At 40.5% G+C, this 24,457-nt stretch overlaps 1 protein-coding gene and 1 long non-coding RNA gene across 3 annotated transcripts in view; one reads left to right on the top strand and one right to left on the bottom strand.

The window, feature by feature from the left end:
* LOC117188768 (mitochondrial basic amino acids transporter) overlaps window positions 1-24,457 on the top strand; it is a 160,246-nt gene that overhangs the window by 7,575 nt on the left and 128,214 nt on the right. The gene's annotated exons all lie outside the window — the stretch shown is intronic.
* LOC117188769 lies at window positions 3,640-4,283 on the bottom strand. Its single transcript, XR_004472830.1, has 2 exons — window positions 4,066-4,283; window positions 3,640-3,986 (listed from the first exon to the last, which is right to left on the bottom strand). It is a non-coding gene; the product is annotated as an uncharacterized LOC117188769 (long non-coding RNA).

Below are 24,457 nucleotides of genomic sequence, written 5' to 3' on the forward strand. Positions count from 1 at the left end.
ATTAAAAATTAAATTGCAAATGGTCAAAAAATGAATATGCTGCACCAACATTTTGAATTAAATGTGGCGGGAAACAGCTTCCTTATTTATCAGGAAGGCACAATCTGAATTTCACTTATATATTTTTGTATTTGCACTTAAGATTCGTTTTGTTGTATAAAAATTGTTTTGGCGAGGAAAAGGTTTGTGAAAACGGGAGCACCAAAACATCTAATATCAAAAATAAATCGGAACATTTTTGTGAAAGTGAAAACTTGAACATGCCTTTTTGACATTCTCAGTCTAATTTTTTTTCTTCATAAATGTCAAAAATTTTGAATAGGAGGGACTGGATTTTGCGTGAACTTGGACAGAAAATTTTTCAAGTGCTACTTAGCTGGCAAGTAAGAATCGCCCAACGACTCCAAACTTCCGACGCGGCTTATGGTACGAAGGGTCAGCAAGCTATTCAAGACGCACGATAGATTGTCTGTAATCTCTGGGAAACGACGGCACTGATGCTAGTGCTGAAATCTGAAATCCGCGATTTTAGAACGAGAACCACTGAGAAACTTTCAGCTTAGAAGATATTTTGTTTAAAGTAGTTGAAGCTGATCAGCTAGACGATGAGTTACGAAAGTGAAATTACGGTCCGGGGACCAATAGTGCGTGACATGGTATACGAGTCGTAAAAGTCCCAGCGCTATTTTTGACGACAACGACGACGGTAGCTAATAGCACATCAGATGAACTTTATTGCGCTTGTGAGGCATCAGAAACAGATTGAAATGCCTCTGCTGAACGAAAGAAATGCAACAGAGTGCTCGGCCAAGAGCCGCACAGTGGCGAATCAGATGAAAAGAGGTGGCAAAAGTCGAAGATTTTTTTTAGCGCTTTGGATACAATTACGCAAACCGTTTTTCGAGCGAGATTGTAGCAGATAAATCAGTATAGAGGCCAAACGGCTCGGAGCGCAGAATGCGCTTTTAGACTTTGGTATTAAATAGTTCAAAGAACATATAGAAAAAAAATCTCGGAAAAATTTAGGGATATATTTTTTAAAGTCCAGTCAAAATTGAAAAACTGCACAAAAGTTAGGTACTAATGAATCAATTTCGCACTACCTCAACTATGTTGTTGGTTATGGATGAATATGCAGGCTAGTATTTGTACCTTAACCTGTCTTTTTGACCAGGTTTTGCATGCAAGAATTAGATGTATGGAGTTCATTTTAAACCATATACCATTCCACGAGAGGCAGAAACTTTTGAGCACGCCAGTCAAGGAAATGCAAAAGACTAGGAAAAAAATCGTTCAAGAAAAATTCGTAAGCAAACTATTACTGAAGGTGGACTGCCCTAAATAAGTATTTGGAAACACAATCGATGGAAACTCATCACGGACATTCTTCGAAAAAAACTAAATTAGTGCAGAGATAACCAGGGTATCAAAGTGTAATTTTTAATGTTTTACACTGCAAAGAAAACATAAATACCCGCAAGTTTGGTGAATATGCCTCGAAGACTGCAGAGCTGTTACTGGGTAAATTTTTTTAGATTTTTTAGGTCAATTCCTCTACGTCTTTTGACTATATACCTGCGCATTACTCTCCGTTCTAGTTGTCTTTGTTGATTTTGTTCATCGGCATTGTTTTCTTGGATTTGTTCACCTAAAATTGGTACTCTTATATTTCGCATGGTTCTAGACTTGATCGTTTGACGACTCAAATTGTCCCATCTGCGTCTTGTTGGCATTGCTCAAATATATTAAATTCCCACGTTACAATGTTTGTTATTGAACTTCTCCTAAATGGCTCGACCGATTTCCTTGAAATTGTATGTGCCTAGCTTCCGATATGAAACGAATAATGATTTCATACAGAATATTCAAACCCCAGGATCGAATTTTTATTTCGGCATACTGGGATTTCATATGTGTATGAAATATTTTATTCAATTTAATATTTTTCATAAGATTTTCTTTGAACTTCATGACGCCACATTTACATTAAATGATATTGGTTCACATTGGCGAGATTACCTCGGTAATCGTAGCAAAAAATTTCTGGGTTTAACAGGTGCTGCAGCTCCAGATGGCGATGGGCGCTTCCCACGATGCTTTGCCTTAAAACTGATCAATCTGAATCAAACTTTGCATACCAAATATTGACCCGATCAGACCACTTCGGGTAACTCCCAAAAAAAAGGACTTAGGTGTTTGGGAGGTACCCGATGGAGTTGTCTGATCGGGATGTAAAATAGATGTTGGCCGATGCGCAGACATAAGTGATAAGTGCAAAATATTTCACGAAAATCTGTTGAGTCATTTCGGAGGAGCTCAGCAACAAAATTTGTGACACGAGAATTGTATATATTAGAACTTACCATTAAAAGCACTTTTCCTTCAAATGCAGCTTGTTTCATGAAGATATCTATTTGTTCAGAAGTTATTAATATAGCAAGCTGAAACGGAGTAATGTCCCACTGTGCGACGGCCCATGGCAGCACAAAAGGTAGTACAGAGAACAGAACTCTAAATGTAGCGCAACTACATATATGTATTGTTATTGTTTGGTTGCTTCTCCCAACGCTCCTAATCGCTGTATAGAGCTTTCTGTTCGTAACCAACGAGAGCTGTGAGGGAGGCTCGTTTGCAAAGCAGTAGACTCATAAAAATCGATCGTCAAGGCAAGAAAACGATTTCATTGCTACCACATAAATCGAACTATTGAAGGCGTCGTTATCGCTTTCGATAATTTGGGTCCGACTGTTATAATTCTCGTATAATAAAGCAAAATTCAATACAATATACAATATAATACAATACAATTTGAAATAGTTCGATCGAATCTACGCTGCTGAAGAAGCTCAGTAGCACAACAGTGTGCTTTTTCTATTTGCAAGTGTGGCAGGGAACGATTTTCTATATACATATGTAGATTTAGTCGGCCCCCGGTCCATATTCTGCCAGATTGCGTGAACGATTTTGCAATTTCCTATTTGTGGTCCAGGTTTCCTGAGGTGGTGGCGTCCGTAAACGCCTGCAGCTTAGCAAGCAATGAATATTAGCGAATCGTTTTCTGAGAACATTTAAAGCTGTATTTGTAGTTATCTCCAACGAACTAAGGGAGACTCCGCTGCGTGCGCTGAGAAAGCTTGCCAATTCACGCTGTTGTAGTTCTCAATTTTAGCACGGCGGAGACGAGCTCCCCAGGCAATTTTTTACTAATAGCTTGCAAACCCTTCTTCTGTAATCGGTCGAATTCTATATAGAAGTTAGATTCAAATTCTTCCAGCAACAATAGAAATTCTTTCAGCCGTATTCATCCAAGCTTCGTATCTTTTCAACAACCAATTCGGAAACGAGAACTTTTAAGTCGATCGAAGGTGGTCTTACAGTTTCACAGCACTGGACAATACTTCAGAAACTGGAGCGCTCCTCGACAGTGTGTAATCCAAAGCGTCATTTTATTTTATGTTTTTTGTTTTATTTCACGCTAAGCTTTTTACGAAACAGCAGAGTTTTTTGAGCCAGCTGCGCTGATCTTACAAACGGTAACACATACGTATTTGGAACTTAGATTACCACTGGCACCCTCTACCATCCATCAATAAAACAACAAAACAGAACAATAACAATTTTATCGTCTGAGTTGTGATATTTTACAAGTTCACATGAATAAATTGGCGATTTTATTGGTTACAATAAAACTATACATATAAGATCTTGATAACATTTCTCTTTGGACTCCCTTAAAAATTGCAGCAGCTCTGATTGGAAGTTGGCTTGGCCTCGAATTGCTCGAATTTTACTGGAGTATCTATTGCTTTGTTTTCTGATGCTCCTCCTGTAATTTCTGCTGCTCCTTCTGGACTTCCAGCATTTCCCGATCAATCTCCAGAAGGTTGTCCAGTTTTGTTGCTTCATTGGATTTGTCCTGGTCGTCATCAACGGAATTCCTTTAAATTTGTATAACAAAATTTTCTATCTCTGCACTCCAATTTAACCTGCGTGTATTTGTTTTTTATAAGGTTCCAAAATACTGAAATAAAATTTAAAAAATATACAGAGTTTAATTAAACTCACCACCACCTGTTTCTGCTCCCTCCATTTTGTATTGTTAGTAGTGTATTTTTGTCTTTTTTTAACAATTTTAAATCTCAAATAGGATTCAAAATATGTCTATCCGCGAACTATTTTTTATTGCCATTCATTGCTTTTAATGTTGCATTTAAAAATCATCGGCTAAATATCGCATACAAACGTGCGGCTTAGGAAAATCCAAAATGGATGGTGGACTAACTGGGAAATTTTCGGAACGGCAAAACCTAACAGATCATCGGGGATGGTCGTCAGTGTGACTAGCCTATTATGAAAATCCCAGATGGATGGTGGAATAATTGGAACCCCAGGAATGGATGAGAAATAGTGGGAATAGGCTATAAGAGCTGGCTGAAGCAAATGACGAAAGACGAGGCGAAGTAAACCGGACCACGCTTAGAGCTCTATGCAGCCGGTGTCGACAGAGCGTTCCGCAGGCTGAAGCAGACGGCAAACGAGAAAACGAAAGTGAATAGCGGGTCGCTAGAACTACCACAACCTTATTTTCGCTACTTTTTCGACATATGTCACGTTGAACCTTTGAAACTTATTTAACTAACTGCTTTAATCACTTTTAATAAGCAAAAAATCCACGGCGATCACATCGGGGCCACAACAATGTTGGAAGATGTTGAGCTTTTTCGGCGACTCTGACTCCACATTTACCACGAATATTTCTCCGTTGTTAGATGTGCATTCGGATACATATAGACGAGATAATTGAAATATATTAAGAGCTTTTGAAGGCTGTCTGCTCCAAACAATACCAAATATCATAAAATACCAAACAATGTGTATGTTTACTATTTTTTGTTGTTGTATTTTCATTTATTCTATTGTAAATAAATGATCATTATAATTTGTGCTCTATATATATTTTCTATGTCGCTTCATTGGCTCCGCACTTAGTTCATCCCGGAGGAACGGTGGGATTTTTCGACAGATGTGAAACCCCGATTCACACTGGCACCATCCGTCAAAAATCAGCTGATGAGCATAAAGTTACAAAGCTTTGGTCTGAATTGTGAAATTTTTCACAGTTTTAGATTAATAAATTGGCTATTTTATTGGCTATTCCAAAACAATCCATATATATATGTACAATAAACGTTACTCTCTGAGCTTCCGTAAAAATTGCAGCAGTTCTGTTTGGAAGTTGGTTTGGCCTTAGCTGCTCGCAATTTGCTGGAGTTTTTCTCACTTTTCTTCCTGGTGCTTATCCTGTATTTTCTGCTGCTCCTTCTGGACTTCAAGCACGTGACATTTGTCGAAAAAGTAGCGAACCAAAAATTGCTGTGGCAGTTTTGGCGACCCACTCTTCGCTTTCCTTTTCTCTTTTGGCGTCTGCTTCAGCCTGGGCAACGCACTATCGAGATCGGCTGCATAAATTTCTAAGCGTGGTCCGGCAGTTTACTTCGCCTCCTCTGTCTTGCTTCAGCCAGCTCTCATAGCCTATTCCCACCATTCAAGATCCATTTTTGGGGCTCCAATTCCACCATCATCTGGGATTTTCGTAATAGGTAGTCACACTGACGACCATCCACCATCCATTTCGGGGATTGTCTGTAAGATTTTACCGTTCCGAACAATATCCTCTATATTTTCCAGTTTAATCCGCTTTGGTGGGGCACTTTGGTTGCAGAAAAAATACTAGAGCTGTATTTGGATCTGTCCCGGTCGACATTAACGGAATTATTCCGGGACCCCCGCTAATCCACAGTTTATAGCGAGATTTTCAATAAATGCAGTCCATTTTGACTTGCGTATATTGTTTGCTTATTTAATATAATAGAGCAAGTACATATTAATGACTTGAAATTTGAATTACTATTTGAAATATGTCTAGGCGCGAACTGTTTTTTATTGCCATTTATTTCTTCTTAGGGTTGCATTTGAAAACCATCAGCAAACTATCGCATACCAATGTGTGGCTTAGGAACAGATGGATGGTGGACTAACTGGGAAATTTTCGGAGCGGCAAAACCTTACGGACCATCCCCGAAATGGATGTTGGATGGTCGTCAGTGTGAATAACCTATTACGGAGCGTCCCAGAAATGAATGGTGGATGATCGTCAGTGTGAATAGCCTATTATAATCGGTATATGGTTTGAGAGATTTTTATAAATGATTAGATTTTATCTGTTTGTATATTTCTGCTGATTTTTCTTTCTTATTCTCACACCGATTCCGCGTTTTTTGTTTTCTCATATTTTGAAACACTTGTAACAGTGTGGTATAACAGGAGTATGGAAAAAAAAATTGCTTGCACTTGCCTTATAATTTTGGAGATCGGACAAACACACTTGACTATATCGACTAGGCTATTAAAGCTGACGTGGTCTCTTCCGTAATGACCAGAAGAGTTTTTGCTTTGCGCTCCGTTTTTTTCCTTTTGTTTTGCATAAACAACCGGTGTTTTCGTAAATAAACTTTAATTAACTTCCTAACCAGCCTAATATCTGGAAATCTATTCTATTCCGCGGGTGCATGCCTTTTGATCTGAAATAAAACATTAGGCTACGTTTTTCTTTTACTTTTGCGGATTACTTTTTAAGCCAAAACGTTTCGTTTTCGTTTTAAGGTTCTCCAGTTTTCACATATTTTTGCTGTTTACACCAAAACGAGCATTGTTGTTGCCCTGGCCAATTTTGTCTGAGCCAAATTTGAGGTTGGGTTAAAAGAAAATTATTTAGAAAGAAAGCAAAAGTAAAATTTCTGCGTCGGCTTGTCGTGTTTTTTTTTGCTGCAGTGAGTACGTATTACATTGCATTACAGCCCGCTTTCGTTTTGTAGCTTTTCTTGTTTTACTCTCTCTGCCTATCACCTAAACTTAAATAAGTGCATATGTCTAGCACACTGGTCTGTTAGCTATTTGTTTTGAAATTTATTTGATTTTATTTTTGTTAACAATTTTTTTATTTTTTTATGGAGTTTTCTGTGGTCTGGGCCAAAAAACCTGTCGGAAAGAGAACACCTAATATCAGCCGAGTTTTCCCTGCTGGCTCAGTGACAGCGTAGCGCTCGCCAAATGCGCTGGGTTTACGGGGCTCTCGTGGGTGATGCTATCTCAAAACGTAATGGCTTGAACTACACTTGTGACGCAAGCCGTGCGGTTGAGAATGACATGGTAATATTTATGAGGCATACACGGAAGGGCTTTAAGAAGCTGACCTTTGCTTTAAAAAGCAGTACGATCTGCTCCTAGCCATGTAGTCTCGATTTGGCTCAATTTAAAAGGGTCACTCCGCGGGATCTGCAAGTGCTACCCGTCACTCAGCCGTTCGCTGCCGAAAAACTGACTCCGACCACTACAAGAGTGCAGCAGTTGATCTCGTTTGCCACTCCAAAGGCAACGACAACTACTGGCGATGCAGATTCAGCAGCCGAATTCATCGCTTCGGAGAACGTGCAGCCAAGTACGTCTGCAGCGTCCGTGTCCGTGGGGTCCGCAAGTTCGCTAGTTGTCCCGTCTATCCGAATCCCACCAGACGTTCCGGCCCTCCGGATATTGCCACCACAGGTACTAGGCCTGTGGTGCCTAAGCCACTGGTGGAAGTCCCACCAAAACGACAAGTTTTTGTTTCACGGCTGGCCCCTGACCTCACATCTAACCATGGAGACTTAGTTTGGCAGTCTGCAACTACTTAATTAGTTTCCGCGGCGCAAAAGGGTCACTCCGCGGGACCTGCAAGTGCCAACCGTGACTCCGTCCACTCTCGTTTGCCACTCAAACGGCAAAGACAGCTGCTATCGATTCGGTAACCGAATCTTCGGAGAATGTGCAGCCAATAACGTATATAGCGTCCGTTTCCATGGTGTCCGCAAGCTCACTAGCTGTCCCGTCCGTTCCGATCCCACCAGTAAATAAAGGTTCCGGACCTCCAGATATTGCCACCACAGGTACTGGGCCTGTGCCTAAGTGTCTCCACAACTCAATTTCATACCATTTGCTGTGCCACAACTCTTAGAAAAGACCCTTCGCCTCGACGTGCAGGAGGGGTTCTGATTGCAGTGGACTCTAACTTCACGTTGAAACACTTCACAGTTCAGGCTCAACAGGAACTGGAATTCTTCCCGCTTTCGCTATATTCATTACATGCTCGTATATTCCACCTTCTTCGGATATCTCTTGGTGACTACAACTTGCCAGGAACTGCTTGATTTTCGGTAAACGAGTCTAGTAACCTAGTGCCCTTGTCACGACATGACTTTTTTGACGGCTTGCTTGACCTGTCCCTGCTTAATAACCTCATTAGGGATATTGATTGGTCCGCTTTGTATTTGTGCACTGATATCATAAAAGGCACAACAATTTTTTACAATGCTCTTGGCACATTTTTCGATTCTTGTGTCCCGCTTTCTTGTCCGACTAGATCTGGAAAACCCCCTTGGTTTACCAAAGAGTTATCCAGTCTAAAAAACTTAAAATCAAGACTTTATAAAAAATTTCAAGAAGTGGGTTCGTAATAGCTTGGTCAAACTTTTCAGTTCTTAATGCTCAATGCTATAAGAACTACCTATCTCGATGCAGGATACGTTTTTCTCAGGACCCTAAACAGTTTTACTGCTTCGTAAACAGTAAGCGTAGAACGTCCGCACACCCATCCTCGCTATTATTCTGTAATACGTTGGCAAATAATGATCAGGCAATTGCCGATCTTTTTCCCCAATTCTTTCAAACCACCTATTCTGCGGAAAGCTACTCTGGTTATCCGTACCCATACGGTTTACCGAGGTCGAACGGCATTTTCAGTCCCTTGTTAAATGAATGTTCCCTACTTCATGATCTTCGACTAGTAAGGCCGGTGTTTTCATCGGGTCCAGACCAGGTTCCAGGTTGTGTACTAAGGTACTGCGCCAAGGCGCTGTCTGGACCCTTGCTCAAACTATTCACCCTGTTCATTGATTCTCTTGCTTCCCCCCAATCTGGAAGGAATCGTTTATAATTCCTCGCCATAAAAAAGGTAGCAAGTCTAAAGCAAAAAATTATAGAGGTATAGCAAAGTTATCCGCTATTCCCAAAATGTTTGAGAAGGTATTAACTCCGCACTTGCAACATCTCTGCAAGTCACTTATATCTCCAACTCAGCATGGATTTATAAGGCGGCGATCAGCCACCACGAACTGGTTCGAGTATATCTCTTTCATTATTAAAGACTTTCAAGGTAATTTACAGACGGATGTTATTAACACCGACTTAAACTTGACCTTTTAGAGTTTCCGCCCAACATCCTGAGATGGATTTCTATCTTTGATCCAGGTCTCAAAGAGTCCTCTTCAAAAACTCATTCTTCACCAGTAAAACAGGTTGAGTACGGTTAGAGAGATAGGACAAAATCCAATCTAGAAGATTCGTTGTGAACCCTAATAAAGAGAGCTTGTGAATAAGCAGAGAATGGTTCACAGACTCGAATGCCTTGATGAAGTCCGTAAAAACTACATCCGTCTGCAAACCAATTTGAAAACCACGGTGGATTTGGTTAGAAAACTCAAGAAGGTTAGTCGATGTTGAACGATGTCTGAAAAAACCGTGCTGCGATGGAGATATCAAGCTGCAACAAAGATGTTGCAATTGCCGGGTGACCAGGAACTCAAGAAGCTTCGGGATGGCGGAAAGCTTTGCGATACCACGATAGTTTTCAATATTTGATCTTGAACCTTTTTTGTGAAGCGGAATGATGTAGGACTCATTCCAAATTACTGGGAGACAAGACTGTTCCAAAGAGAGGTTGAAGAGAAAGGTCAAGGGTTTGCAAAGGGACTGGGTGTTTTAAAATGCAACTTGGTACCTTATCTGGACCCGCAGAAAACGATATGTCCATAGATGACAAACCTTCCAGAACAACGCTTTCCTTGAAAATAGGCAGATAAATGCTGTTAGCGGAGTGGATGCGTTGTAAATATGAGACGAGTAAGTTGTTTGGAAAAAGGTAGCGAATAAATTTGCAATACCAACAGCAGAAGCTTCTGTTTGGTTCTGGTAATGAAGGGACGGAGGTAAAGCGTTTGACTTACGCTTAGAGTTAACGAACGAATAGAATTTTTTTGGATCACTACGAAAGTTGCTACTACATTGTGAAATTTAATGATTATAACACTGACTAATAACGGCAAGGAACAGAGAGCGAGCGGAGGAGTATAGAGCTAAGGCCGACGTGGAGCCCGACTTCTGCTACTTTTTATAGAGCCTGGATTTATTATTTTTTAAGTATGACAAATACCAGGGAGGCTTGGACGATACGGGTACAGTGATATCTGCGAAAACACTTTATGTGGCAAGGAGCCATGGAACTGTCAGCACAACCAGATCGGGTACACTCAAGGGATATCGACAAAGTTGGATGGTAATGATCTTCAGGGAGTGATATTGGGCTTGCTCTAGATACCGTAGCAAGAGAAGCACCGTTAACAAACACGAGGTCAAGAAGTCTGTCCCTAATGTTTTTAACGGCATTAATTTGGATAAGGGAAATATCCGTTAGCCCATTGACAAAGTCATTGTGGCAATTGGGAAACAACACGTTAGCGTCATCGCAAGGCATCCAAGAAAGAAATGGGAGGTTAGAGTCCCCCATGACAAAAATTTGATCATTGCACCCTAATGCTGAAACAACAGTATTAATTGCTGAGAGGTGGTGTAAGTAAAGCTCAGCATCAGACCTGGGAGGAATGTAAGAGCAGGTTAAATAGAAAAATGCGGAGCCAACACGAACTTTGACTGCAACAAATTCAATTCCATGGATGTTATTGAATGGGAATAACTCAGATGAGAAATCAGATTTGACTGCAATCAGAACCCCACCTGCAAAAGTCCATTATATAAATAGTGTAACCGTCAATGAAAATTTCATGATCATTGATAGAAGAGTTAAGCCAGGTTTCGGTAAAAACGATGGCATCGAAATCAAAAGACGCACTTTTTGTATGAATTTGACGCAATTTTCCTAACAAACTGTGAACGTTCTGATAGTGAATAGAAATATGGTACATCAGATTTTTGGAGCAGCAGGTTCGGTAATTCTGGGACTCGGGCTCGAATCTTTTGGAAGGAACTCATGCATAATTGTATGCTCAGGCCATATTGACGGTTCGAGAGGATTTGATAGTAAAGAATCAGGGAGAAGAATTTTAAAGGATGATATGTTGCGCTTATGTTTTAAAGTAAATTTAGTCACAACTATATCATCAGGCGAAGTGTTAAGTTTAGAGGAAATATGTTATTTAACGTCCTTCGTTGAAGCCTCAGGAATAAGACGAGAAACAAATATTGCTTTCCGAGGGACCATTGCTATAAGTTGAAGTCCCGAGCGAGATCGAGATGGTGGAGCCACTCCTAAAAGAGATCTCGGTCCTGGGGCAGAAGACTTGGCAACAACGGCTGGAGAAGGAATTGGCAAGACATCACCAGCAACCAACACACCCGCACTAGGAGCACTCACCACGTCAGAAGTGACGGCAGCAGAAACTGCAAGGATGGGATTGATGCTGTTGGGAACTTGGATGCTTGAAGGAAGCACATTGCTCGGTGTAAAGAAGACCGGAGCCACCGTTGGCGGATTTACAGATAACGGCAAGGCATGACCACACGGAGTAACAAATACTTCGGATGGATGAAGGTGGGAGGCAGGCGTACCAATCGGATTAGGTTGCAAGAGATTGGTATCATTATAAGCTATTTTCCGTCTAGGCGATTCGCTCAAGAGTTGGAACCCAAGCAACTGCGATTCAAGGGCTAGACATTTCTCATTGAGAGCCGCAAATTTTTTCCGGACATCCAGAAACCCAGTGCGAGTCTGTCTCATGAATGTGCGCATTTTGGCCTCAATCTCCCGACAAGCCAGACAAGACCAAGACAGGCCCATACGTTTCGAGGTCAGATCGTTTAGCCGGCTGAAATTTCCACCACCAGCACATTTTAAGTGGGCAAAATTGTCGCACAGCCAGCAGCTAAGGAATGGATCACAAATGATTACACCACCGAATTCGCATTTCTTCGCACTCTAAACAATTGCCATTATTGACAGCAGTAGAATCACTGTGCACGAATAATAAAAGTACAGAGTGAGAGCGCAGGTAAAATGGGAGAGCAGACAGGAGAGCGAGCCCGACAATCAGCAGCAGCGGCAATAATTCAGAGCAGATGATTCAACGAAGTGCAGGAAACGAGCAGTAAACTCACCAAAGCAGAGACACAAAACAATAGTCCACAAAGAGGGAGAGTATAGGCAATCCAGAGAGAGTGAGAGCAACAATGCGAGCAGCAAACGCAAACGCTGATGCGCGAAAACAGTGCACACCGAAGAAACGATAACGAAAAGCAGACTGGGTAAAAACAATAACAAATTGCCAGCACGAGTCCGATGCGTTACGTTGCGAATATTGAATTTATATTAAACACATGTTTACAATCGAAACACTGGAGATTAACACAAGGTAAAATCAAAGTAAAAAGATTCGATGATATATCAAAACCAACTGACGGCAATGTTGTATGATATTTAAGCAAAGGGCGGAGAATGCAGGACCAAGAAAAAACACATCCGGCTTAAGCAAGAGCTAGAAGCAAACTGGGATGCCATTTGGACTGGAATGCCTTGACTTTGGATGTTGTTAAGCTCTGTGTCCAGTAAAGGCCATTTTATTACATTCTCGCTTTCAATCCGATCTCAATAACTTTCAGTCATGGTGTTGTGCGAACTTGTTACACCTTTTTTCTTTTCTTGGACGTTGACATGCAATGACTGCGTCTTTCAAGAGGCGATGCAGTTACTGCACCGTCAAGTGGCCCGTGTGAAACCAGCAGAAGGCTGTTACGCGCGGATCCCAGGCAAAACGCAGCCCTCCTCCCGCCCAACCGACCGAGGGGCTCTGCCGCATGACGCACGGAGCAAAGCCGAACCGAACGCGGACATGCAAGAAAGATAGCTATTAGACTAACATTCGAGGAAAATTAGCACTAAACTTACTAAGAAACTAAGCATGCAATCAAAATACAAATACCACTACAATTACTAATTACTAGAAAGGTGTGTAAGGATTAGTAATTTAATAAGAGGAAGTGAATTAGTGGTGGATATAATATGGTAGAGGGAATTATAATCCGAGCATAAGACCCTAAACGGTTCATGCAAGGAATAATTCGATCTACAAAGTGGAAGGAACAACGGTATAAAATTTCTAGTCAGTCTAATAGGAATCGTGAAGTTTATGCGGCTCAACAGATCAGGGCTGTCTATGTCACCCCTGATCAAGTTGTGCATAAATATCACACCAAGCATTTTTCTGCGGTTAACTAAGGATGGGAGGTTTACTAACAGTAGTCTACTAGAGTAAGATGGGAGTCTTACACCCCCATCCCAGTTAAGGCCCCGCAGAGCAAAGAGTAAAAAGTTTTTCTGTAGTGATTGTATACGGTCCTGGTGTACTTTGTACTGACGGCACCATACACAGGAGCCGTATTCTAAGATCGGACGAACAAGCGAGGTATTGAGAGTCTTTGTTATATAGGGGTCGTCAAATTCCCTTGACCACCTCTTTATAAACCCAAGCACGCCCATGGCCTTATTTACCATGGTAGAAATGTGTTCAGAAAACTTTAACTTGGGGTCTAACATGACCTCAAGATCATCCACCAGGGAGATTCTCTCAATAGGACCACCAAATAGGGTATAGGGAGCCAACAAGAGGTTAACCATGAACGATGAAATGTCATAACTTTGCATTTTGAGGCATTAAGGAGTAACAAGTTTGCACAACACCATGACTGAAAGTTATTGAGATCGGATTGCAAGCGAGAATGAAATGAAATGTCCTTATACTGGACACAGAGTTTAACATCATCCGCATATAAAGTACTCGAGAGTATGCTAATACCGTAGGCAAGTCATTAATAAAAAGTGTGAAGAGCAAGGGGCCTAGATGGCTGCCCTGTGGTACTCCCGAAGAAACCTTTACTGGTAAAGAGAGTGAGTTTTTGGAGAGGACTCTTTGAGACCTGGAATAAATATAGCTAGAAATCCATCTCAGGAGGTTGGGCGGAAACTCTAAAAGGTCAAGTTTGTGCGCTAAATGGAAATGGTTTACAGAGTCTAATGCTTTACTAAAGTCGGTGTAAATAACATCTGTCTGCAAGTTACCTTGAAAGCCTTTAATAATGAAAGAGGTAAACTCTAACAAGTTCGTGGTGGTTGATCGCCGCCTTATAAATCCATGCTGAGTTGGAGATACAAGTGACTTGCAGAGATGTTGCAAGTGCGGAGTTAAAATCTTCTCAAACAGTTTAGGAATAGCGGATAACTTTGCTATACCTCTATAATTTTTGCATCAGACTTGCTACCTTTTTTATGGAGAGGTATTATAACCTGGAACCCCGTCTGGACCCGGTGAAAACACCGGCTTAACTAGTCGAAGATCATGAAGTAGGGAACATTCATTTAACAAGACTGAAAATGCCGTTCGACCTCGGTAAACCGAATGGGTACGGATGACCAGAGTAGCTTTCCTCAGACTAGGTGATTTGGAAAAATTGGGCAAAAAGATCGGCAATTGCCTGATCATTATTTGCCAACGTATTACAGAATAATAGCGAGGATGGGTGTGCGGACGTTCTACGCTTACTGTTTACGAAGCAGTAAAACTGTTTAGGGTCCTGAGAAAAACGTATCTTATAGCATTGAGCATTAAGAACTGAAAAGTTTGACCGAGCTATTACATAGCGAGAGTGAGAAGTAGGAGAACCCACTTCTTGACATTTTTTATAAAGTCTTGATTTTAAGTTTTTTAGACTGGATAACTCTTTGGTAAACCAAGGGGGTTTTCCAGATCTAGTCGGACAAGAAAGCGGGACACAAGAATCAAAAAATGTGCCAAGAGCATTGTAAAAAATGTTTGTGCCTTTTATGACATCAGTGCACAAGTACAAAGCGGACCAATCAAAATCGCTAGTGAGGTTATTAAGCTTCGCAAACTCGGCTTTACGAAAGCAGCGGACACGTTCAGGTAGTCTACTCGACCGATCCAATACCGTTGGTCCTATATCTAGCGACACCTCGAAAGTAGGGTGGTAGGCGTCTTCAGGTATAGTGAGCGGAAGGACTCGGGCTAACAACACAATTGTCGGATCCGACATACGATATACAAAGCACAGATCAAGCAATCGACCCAAGGAATTTTTCACATGATTGACTTGAGACAGGGACAGGTCAAGCAAGCCGTCAACAATGTCATGTCGTGACATGGGCACTAGGATACTAGACTCTTTTACCGAAGACCAAACAGTTCCTGGCAAGTTTAAGTCACCAAGAACTATCATACGATCTTTATCTCATAGCGAGGAAGATACAGCGGCTAAAGCGGACAAGTGCTGCTCATAAGTACAGACATCCGAAGAAGGTGGAATATACGAGCAAGTAATGAATATAGCGAAAGCGGGAAGAATCAGTTTTACACACAGGAATTCCAGTTCCTGTTGAACTTGGACTGTGAAGTGTTCCGACGTGAAGTAAGAGTCCACTGCAATTAGAAGCAGGAGGGGCCTGCACGTCGAGACGAACGGTCCTTTCTAAAAGTTGTGTTCCGACCTGCCAAAACCTCGGAACTAAGAATGTCCGGCTTTAACCAGGTTTCAGTAAAGACAATAACGTGGGAAGCAAATGCAACACTATCCCGGTAAAGAATGCTGAGCTTACTACGCAAGCCTCTTACATTCTGATAGGTTACTAAGAGGTTACTAAGAGAAGTTAGTTTCTTGGAAGGGTGGAAGCAGGACGGGAAGATGAGGATGGCGCTTTGGGATGATTTGTAAGTGTTATGGGGGCCTATTTTTCTTCTTGGCCTTGATCTTCTTCACCACCAAATGCTCTGGCCAAAATTTGGCGTAGCAAATGGTGTCAAATTGAGTTGGGGAGATGCTTATCTTAAACGAGGCTATCTCCCTGGCATAAGAGAAGTTGAATTTCTCCACCTTTAGGCCCACGGCTTTTATTTTGCTTTGAATGAAAGCAATTCCATCATTAGATGTGAGGTCAGGGGCCAGCCGTGAAACAAAAACTTGTCGTTTTGGTGGGACTCCACCACTGGTTTAGTCACCACAGGCCTAGTACCTGTTGTGGCAATATCCGGAGGTCCGGAACGTCTATTTACTGGTGGGATCGGGATAGACGGGACAACTAGCGAACTTGCGGACACCACGGACACGAACGCCGCAGACGTACTTGGCTGCACATTCTCCGAGGCGATGAATTCGGCTACCGCATCTGCATCGTCAGCAGCTGTCGTTGCCCTTGGAGTGGCAAACGAGATCAACTGCTGCACACTTGGAGTGGTCGGAGTCAGTTTTTCGGCGGCGCACGGCTTAGTGACGGTTGGCACTTGCAGATCTCGCGGAGTGACCTTTTTACGCCTCGGAGACTCCTTCAGCAGTTGCAGACTGCCACATTGAGACTCCATGGCTAGGAGCCGATCGTATTGCTTTTTAAAGCCAACGGTCAGCTCCCTAAAGCCCTTTCGCGTCTGCCTCATAAAAGCCACCATGTCACTCTCCAACGCACGGCATGCCTCGCAACTGTAATGCATCCCATTACGTTTAGCTATAGCATCACTGACGAGGCCAGAAAATCCAGCGCATTGTGCGTGCACTACGCTGTCGCAGAGACAGCAGGGGACATTCGGCTGATCGTGAGTGATCTGCTTCTTACAGGGTTTTTTTGGCGCAGACCACAGCGTATTCCATTTTTATTATTATTTATTTATTTGCTCAAGAAAATTTACGAAAAAAAAAAAAATTTCCAAAACAAATTGGTATCAGACCAATGTGCCAGACAACGCTCAAAGTGGAATTGGTAAAAAATGAGAGCAGAGTGGAGAGCGGTTATAGCGAGCGGTACTGAGTAGAGAGCGCTATCGCTCAGAAAGTTGAAAAAGAGAGAGAAAGAACAGTTATTGAAGTTGAGGTGATAGCGAGAGAGTGATAAAACAACAAAAGCTACAAGACGAGAGACGAGAGCTGTAATGCAATGTTATTTACTCACGTCAACAACACAAACACAAAAACCCGACGCCGAACAATTTTAAGTTCAATAAATAATAATTAAACACATATCAAAAGGCATGCACTCGCGGAATAGAATAGGTTTCCAGATAGTAGGTGGATTAGGAAGGTATTTAATGTTTATTTAAGAAAACACAGGTTGTTTATGTAAAACAAAAATATGCGGAGCGCAAAACAAAAACGCGTCTGATCTACGAAAGAGAACGAACGATTTTGTAACACAAAGTGCGAACTTTTTGCCTCAAAATGCAAAGTAATGTCATTTCATCGTTCTAGCCCCTTATTGGTTCCAAATGTGGTGGTTCTCTTGAGAGGATTACCCTGGTGGATGATCTTGGTGTTATATTAGACGCCAAGATAAAGTTTTCTGAGCACATTTCAACCATGGTAAAAAACGTCATGGGCGTGCTTGGGTTAATAAAGTAGTAGCCAAAGAAACTTGACGACCTCTATATAACAAAGACTCTCTTTACCTCGCTAGTTCGTCCGATCTTAGAAATCGGCTCCTGTGTATGGTGCCCTCAGTACAAAGTAGACATATATATAGTGACATGTCTATAGTCCATGCTCCGCATACCCTTGTCTATGTCCGTTACCCTGCACCCACAATACTATAAACAATACGACACCCTCAGCTTCGAACCCTCATAAACAATCTCTCTCTCAATCTAAACTGGAAGTTGAACATAAAACAATAGATGCCGCACTAGAATCCAGCCGCACTAGAATCCAGCCGCACCAGAATCACGCCACTCTTCAGAGATCAATTACTAATCGATTCTCAAGAATCACACCATCCTAGCTGACCAATCAGAGGCCCTATTCTCAGCCACCCCCAAGTAATGCAACACCGCTCATACGCAGCGGAAGCCTTTCATCAAAAGCCGCCTTTCCCACATATCGATCGAGTCACGTACTCCATCTCCGAAGCCGAAGTCGAAGCCAACGCCTACGAAACCAAATCCGAATCCCAAACCGAGCATCATAATATAAATAGTCTACATCTAAGAAGCCAACTCAGTTCTGTTCAAGACAAACGTCAATCGCGACACCGTCGGAGAATTCAACCAAAGTTAATTCCGTTCAAGACATCAGGCCTCAGTCATCGTCGGGGAAATAACTAACCAATGTACGCTAAGTTTAAGTGAAAGAATAAAACATTTTTTAAAACTTAAACTGAAGTGTCGCATATTTAACTGGCGCAGTCGGTAGGATCTCAGCTAAAAGTGAATCCTTTTTTTAAGACGATCAATTGGCGTAGTGACAGTTACAGTGCGTAATAACCTACAGTGATCAGAGAAAAAGTAACGCTAATACTAAAGAGATCCGCCAAAGAATCTACACACGATTGAACTCAATTAATATTAGGAAAAAATTAATAAATAAAAAGAAATCAACATGCCGCTAACAGAAATACACCTGAACCAAGCCTTGAAGTCAATCAGGCAAATTCCACCATACGACGGATGCCAAGAACGCCTAAGCTCGTTCATAAGCAGGATCGAGTACATCTCCGAATTGTACCCAACAGAAGACATCCGGCAACAAAGCATCATGTACGGAGCCACTGAGGGTCAACTGTGCGGACGAGCACAACTTTTATCACAAACCCTTCAACCCAACACCTGGACCGATCTAAAAGCAGCCCTAATCAGCAAATTCAACAACCACACTCCATACGAAACGCTGCTACAACAATTACACGACACCAAATTCAATGGGAATATTCGTAAGTTCGTAGAGGAACTAGAAATTAAGTCAAATGTTATAGTAAGTAAACTAAATCCGGAGACTAGCCCAGAAAATAAGATAATCTTTAAAAACGCTCTGGCAAATGCCACCAGACATACCATAGAAGATGCTCTACCCAATAAACTGTTCATCATTTTAGCAAAGAAAGACATTTCTACTATGGCTAATCTAGAAAAATCAGCTCTAGAGTTAGGAATCTACGAAAATTTCGTAACTGATAACAAGAATCACGAACACTCAAGAAACGGAAATAACAATCGTAGGAATGTTGGAACTTATTACCCTCGCTATAGTAGTAACGATTATAACAATCAAAACCCAAGTACTTCCAGAAATAATCATGGATCGAATCGAAATAATTCAGGAAATAATGCCGTAAATAATAAAGGATTATTTAACGAATTTAGAAATTCCTTAAACCAGGGCAGAGTACAGAATCCCACAAACTATCAAATCAATCAGGCTCAGGCAGGTAGCAGTGCACCAAATCAGCCAGTCAAACGATCTAGGGAAAGCCAAAGCGGACAAATGAAAATGGATGTACATTTTCAGCAGAGTGCCTCGGAAGAAATCGAGGAAGACCATATATAGAAATAATCGTAAATAATAAAAAATTAAGAGGTATCGCGGACTCGGGATCGTCAATAAATATAATAAAAGAAAACTATACAGATTCCAAAGTCGATAGCGACAACCTCACCGTCCATACCATCAATGGACCCGTCCGTCTGACTCAGAGCATTACACGTAATGCAACCAAAAACTGTCCGACAAAACAAAAATTTTATATTCATAATTTTTCTGAAAATTATGACATACTCTTAGGCAGAGAATATTTGATGGCCAGCAAAGCCGTCATCGATTACCGAAATGAAACGGTAACGTTAGGAGAAAGGTCATACCCAATCATCCAAAGTGGAGAAGCAATTGCCGTCGGCAAGACCGCACACAAAGGTGTTAAGCCATCTTCAAAGGAAGATATAACTACACCTAAGTGCCTTGACCCATCTCCTGAAGGAGAGCAATACTTCGCTTCCGCATTAGAGAATGAATTAAGGGAATGCAACCAGCTAAGGTTGGAACATTTAAATGACGAAGAAAAGGAGAAACTAAAGAAAGTTCTCTATGAATTTAAGGACGTGCAGTAAAGAAGGTGACATTTTGACCTTCTCTAGTACTATAAAGCACGAAATTAAAACCCATCACGAAGATCCTGTATATCGTCGACCATATAACTATGCTCAAATACACGATCAAGAAGTGACTCAACAAATCAAAGATATGATTAGACAGGGAATCATTCGTAAGTCGAACTCTCCCTATTGTGCACCCATCGCTATGATACCAAAGAAAATAGATGCTTCAGGAAAGCAGAAATATCGTATGGTAGTAGATTATAGAAGTCTAAACGAGGTGACAATCAAGGATAAATTTCCTACACCCAGAATGGACGAAATACTAGATAAACTAGGTAGGTGCCAATATTTCACAACAACCGATTTAGCTAAGGGATTCCATCAAATTCCTATGGAACCTAGCTCAATCCCAAAAACAGCTTTCTCCACTAAGCATGGTCATTACGAGTTCACTCGTATGCCCTTTGGGCTAACCACTGCCCCCGCTACCTTCCAAAGATGTATGAACAATCTGCTAGAAGAGTTAATCTTCAAAGATTGCCTCGTATACTTAGACGACATCATTATATTTTCCACTTCATTGGAAGAACACCTGTTGTCACTAAGGAGAGTATTTGGAAAGTTGAGAGACGCCAACTTAAAGCTACAAATGGATAAGTGTGAATTCCTGAAGAAAGAAACGGAATTCCTAGGCCATGTAGTAACAACTAACGGCATAGTTCCTAATCCAAAGAAAATATCTGCCATAATAAACTTCCCAATACCCAATACAACCACAAAAATAAAATCATTCATAGGTTTATGTGGATTCTATAGGAAATTCATTCCCAACTTCGCTAATATAGCAAAACCTATGACACTCAAATTAAAGAAACGAGCAGTCATAGACCCAACAGAGGAAAAATACGTCGAGGCCTTCGAAAAATTGAAAGTACTTATCACCTCAGACCCCATCCTCGCATTCCCAGATTTCAACAGAATGTTCACGGTAACAACCGATGCAAGTAACATTGCATTAGGGGCAGTGTTGTCGCAAGACCACAAACCAATCTGCTATGCAAGTAGAACCTTAAACGAACACGAAATCAATTATTTAGCTATAGTTTGGGCAACTAAGTATTTCAGATCACACCTGTTTGGTAGAACGTTTGAGATATTAAGTGATCACAAACCCTTGATTTGGTTGAATAACCTCAAGGAACCAAATATGAAGCTACAACGATGGAAGATCAAATTAAATGAATTTGACTTCAAAATAAAATATTTACCAGGAAAGGAGAACCACGTAGCCGATGCGCTATCAAGAGTAAAGATTAACGAAAACCTACTTGGGGAAACCATTAATAGTGATTGTGCAACGGTCCATAGCGCTCAAGAAGATAATACAAATTATATTCCACTTACAGAGGGACCAATCAATTACTATAATAGGCAAATAGAACTGATTAAAGGTAATGAGGATAAGGTAGAAACATCCTACTATTTCCACAAGATACTGATAAAAAAAACATATACCGAAATGACAGAATCATTAGCAAAAGATATAATAAAGGAATATGTGTGTATCAAAAAGAGTGCACTATATTTCCATAACGAAGCGGACTTCCCACTGTTCCAAAGGGCATTCCTGGAGATAATCAGTCCAAATCACTTCACTAAACTGATTAAATCCAGTACCAAACTCATAAATATTCCGAACTACTCCGAATTCAAAGAACAAATATTGAAGAATCATAAAGAGCTACTTCACCCAGGTATCGAAAAGACCACTAATTGGTTTAAAGGAAAATTCTACTACCCCGATTATCAAAAGCTAATCCAAAATATCATCAATGAATGTTCTACGTGCAACGTTGCTAAAACAGAGCATCGTAACACCAATCTAACCTTTGAAATCACCCCTGAAATACAAAATATCAGAGAAAAGTATGTCATGGATTTCTATTTGGTAGGCAATCAACAATTCCTATCATGCATTGATGTATATTCTAAATTCGCTACCCTTGTAGAAGTTAAGAGTCGTGACTGGTTAGAAACCAAGAGAGCCATCATAAAAGTCTTTAACGAAATGGGCAAGCCACAGGGAATTAAAGCCGACAAAGATTGCAAGCATGGTTGAATGCGGAAAATGTGAAAATCGAAATCACTACCAGTAAGAACGGAGTTTCTGATGTAGAACGGCTACATAAAACGATCAATGAAAAATTAAGAATCATTTCAAGCGAGGATAACATAGAAAACAAGCTCACAAAATTCGAGTTAATTCTATACACTTATAACCATAAAACGGTTCATAATACTACAAAAAGATCCCCAGCCGATATCTTCCTGTACGCCGGACTACCAGATCACAACACCCAACTGAATAAAGTTAGGAAGATCAATCATTTGAATAACGATAGAATCAACTTTGAAGTAGACACACGCTACAAGAATGCACCCCTAGTTAAAACAAAAACAACCAACCCGTTCAAAAGAACAGGGGAAATTAGGCAGGTAGACGAAAAGCACTTTGAAGAGAAAAATAGAGGGAGGAAAATCACCCACTATAAAACGAAATTAAAAAAGAAAGAAAAAATCTAATAAAAGTAAATACGATAATTGCAGAGTACCCGAAGAGAGTACTGGGAATCCGGAGCTACAACATGATTAAGATTATAATCTTACTAATGTTCACCGTCCTACAGTTTTCCGGACAGAATATAGAGATAGATCCCATCAACTCAAGGAATGGATATCTCATATTCAAAACAAATACCATTAACATACCCATTAATTATGAATACCATTATCTAACAATTAATATAACAAGAACAGATGAAACATATCAGAGTTTACTAGAACAGGCAACCCAATTTAATAACGTAATCCAAGTTCAATATTTAATCGAGAAATTGCAACGTGAATTCAACGGCATCAAAATAGCCAAAAGAAACAAAAGAGGCCTTATAAATGCAGTAGGCATAGTATATAAATATCTATTTGGAACATTAGATCAAGATGATAAAGTCGAATTAGAAGGGAAAATAAACAATCTGGCTAGCCACAGTGTTCAAGCTAACGAATTAAACTTAGTAATTCAAGCAGTAAATTCTGGCATAGAAGTTGTCAATAAATTAAACAAGGATAATGATAGAAATAAGCAACTAGAGATATTAATATTTAACCTTCAACATTTTACAGAGTACATAGAGGATATTGAATTAGGCATGCAGCTAACAAGATTAGGGATCTTTAATCCAAAATTATTGAGGCAGGATTGCCTGAAACACATCGATTCAGAGAAATTATTAAATATCAAAACATCTACCTGGTTGAAATCAGACACTAACGAAATACTAATAATTTCCAACATCCCACGAGAGATCAGAAATATTCTTATACTTAAAATTGTCCCATATCCAGATGAAAATAATAACATTCTCACTGACCTAACGCAAAACAATTATTACGTTCTAGAAAACGAGGTATATGAGAAAGAATCAAAACGAAAAATAAATGACGAATGTATATCAGGAATAGTCAAACAAATAGCAACAAAATGTCCATACACCAAAGCACACCAAAACTTTCAAATAAGTTTCATAGAACACAATATATTGTTAACTTGGAAATTACCAAAAACCATATTAAACCAAGATTGCCTAAACCAAGAAATAAAAGTAGAAGGTAACGCATTAATAAAAATACATAATTGCAGCGTACAATTAAATTAATTCTTAATATCCAACTCAATACCAGAATTTGCACAAAGCATATACATCAACAATAACGTAACAAAAATTAAACCACTGTCTTATTTGCATACCAAAGAAATCGTAATAGAAAATACGCGATTAAATAATGTATTACATGTAAGCTTAATACTACTATTTGTCATAATCATAATAGGATTAAGCTACAAATTGTTTAATCTAAGTAAAAGCAATAAGCCTAAAACCGACCCGCACATAAAAACATCCTTAGACGAAGACGAGGAATCCCCAGCAGGCACAGTTTTAGATGCACCTGAACTATATCCAAGGATAATCGCCTGAGGACAGGCTTAAATCTAACGATGGGGGAGTGATATATCTACAGTCCATGCTCCGCATACCCTTATCTATGTCTATTACCCTGCACCCACAATACTATAAACAATCCGACACCCTCAGCTTCGAACCCCCATAAACAATCTCACGCTCGAAATGGACCACGCGTAGCCGATTGCAGGCAATGTAAACAAACACCATAAGCTAGAAGTTGAACATAAAACAAAAGATGCCGCACTAGAATCCAGCCGCACTAGAATCCAGCCGCACTAGAATCACGCCACTCTTCAGAGATCAATTACTAATCGATTATCAAGAACCGCGCCATCCTAGCTGACCAATCAGAGGCCCTATTCTCAGCCTCCCCCAAGTAATGCAACACCGATCATACGCAGCGGAAGCCTTTCA

The sequence above is a fragment of the Drosophila miranda genome, chromosome 4 (genome assembly GCF_003369915.1).
Source record: "Drosophila miranda strain MSH22 chromosome 4, D.miranda_PacBio2.1, whole genome shotgun sequence".
Taxonomy (NCBI): Eukaryota; Metazoa; Arthropoda; class Insecta; order Diptera; family Drosophilidae; genus Drosophila; species Drosophila miranda.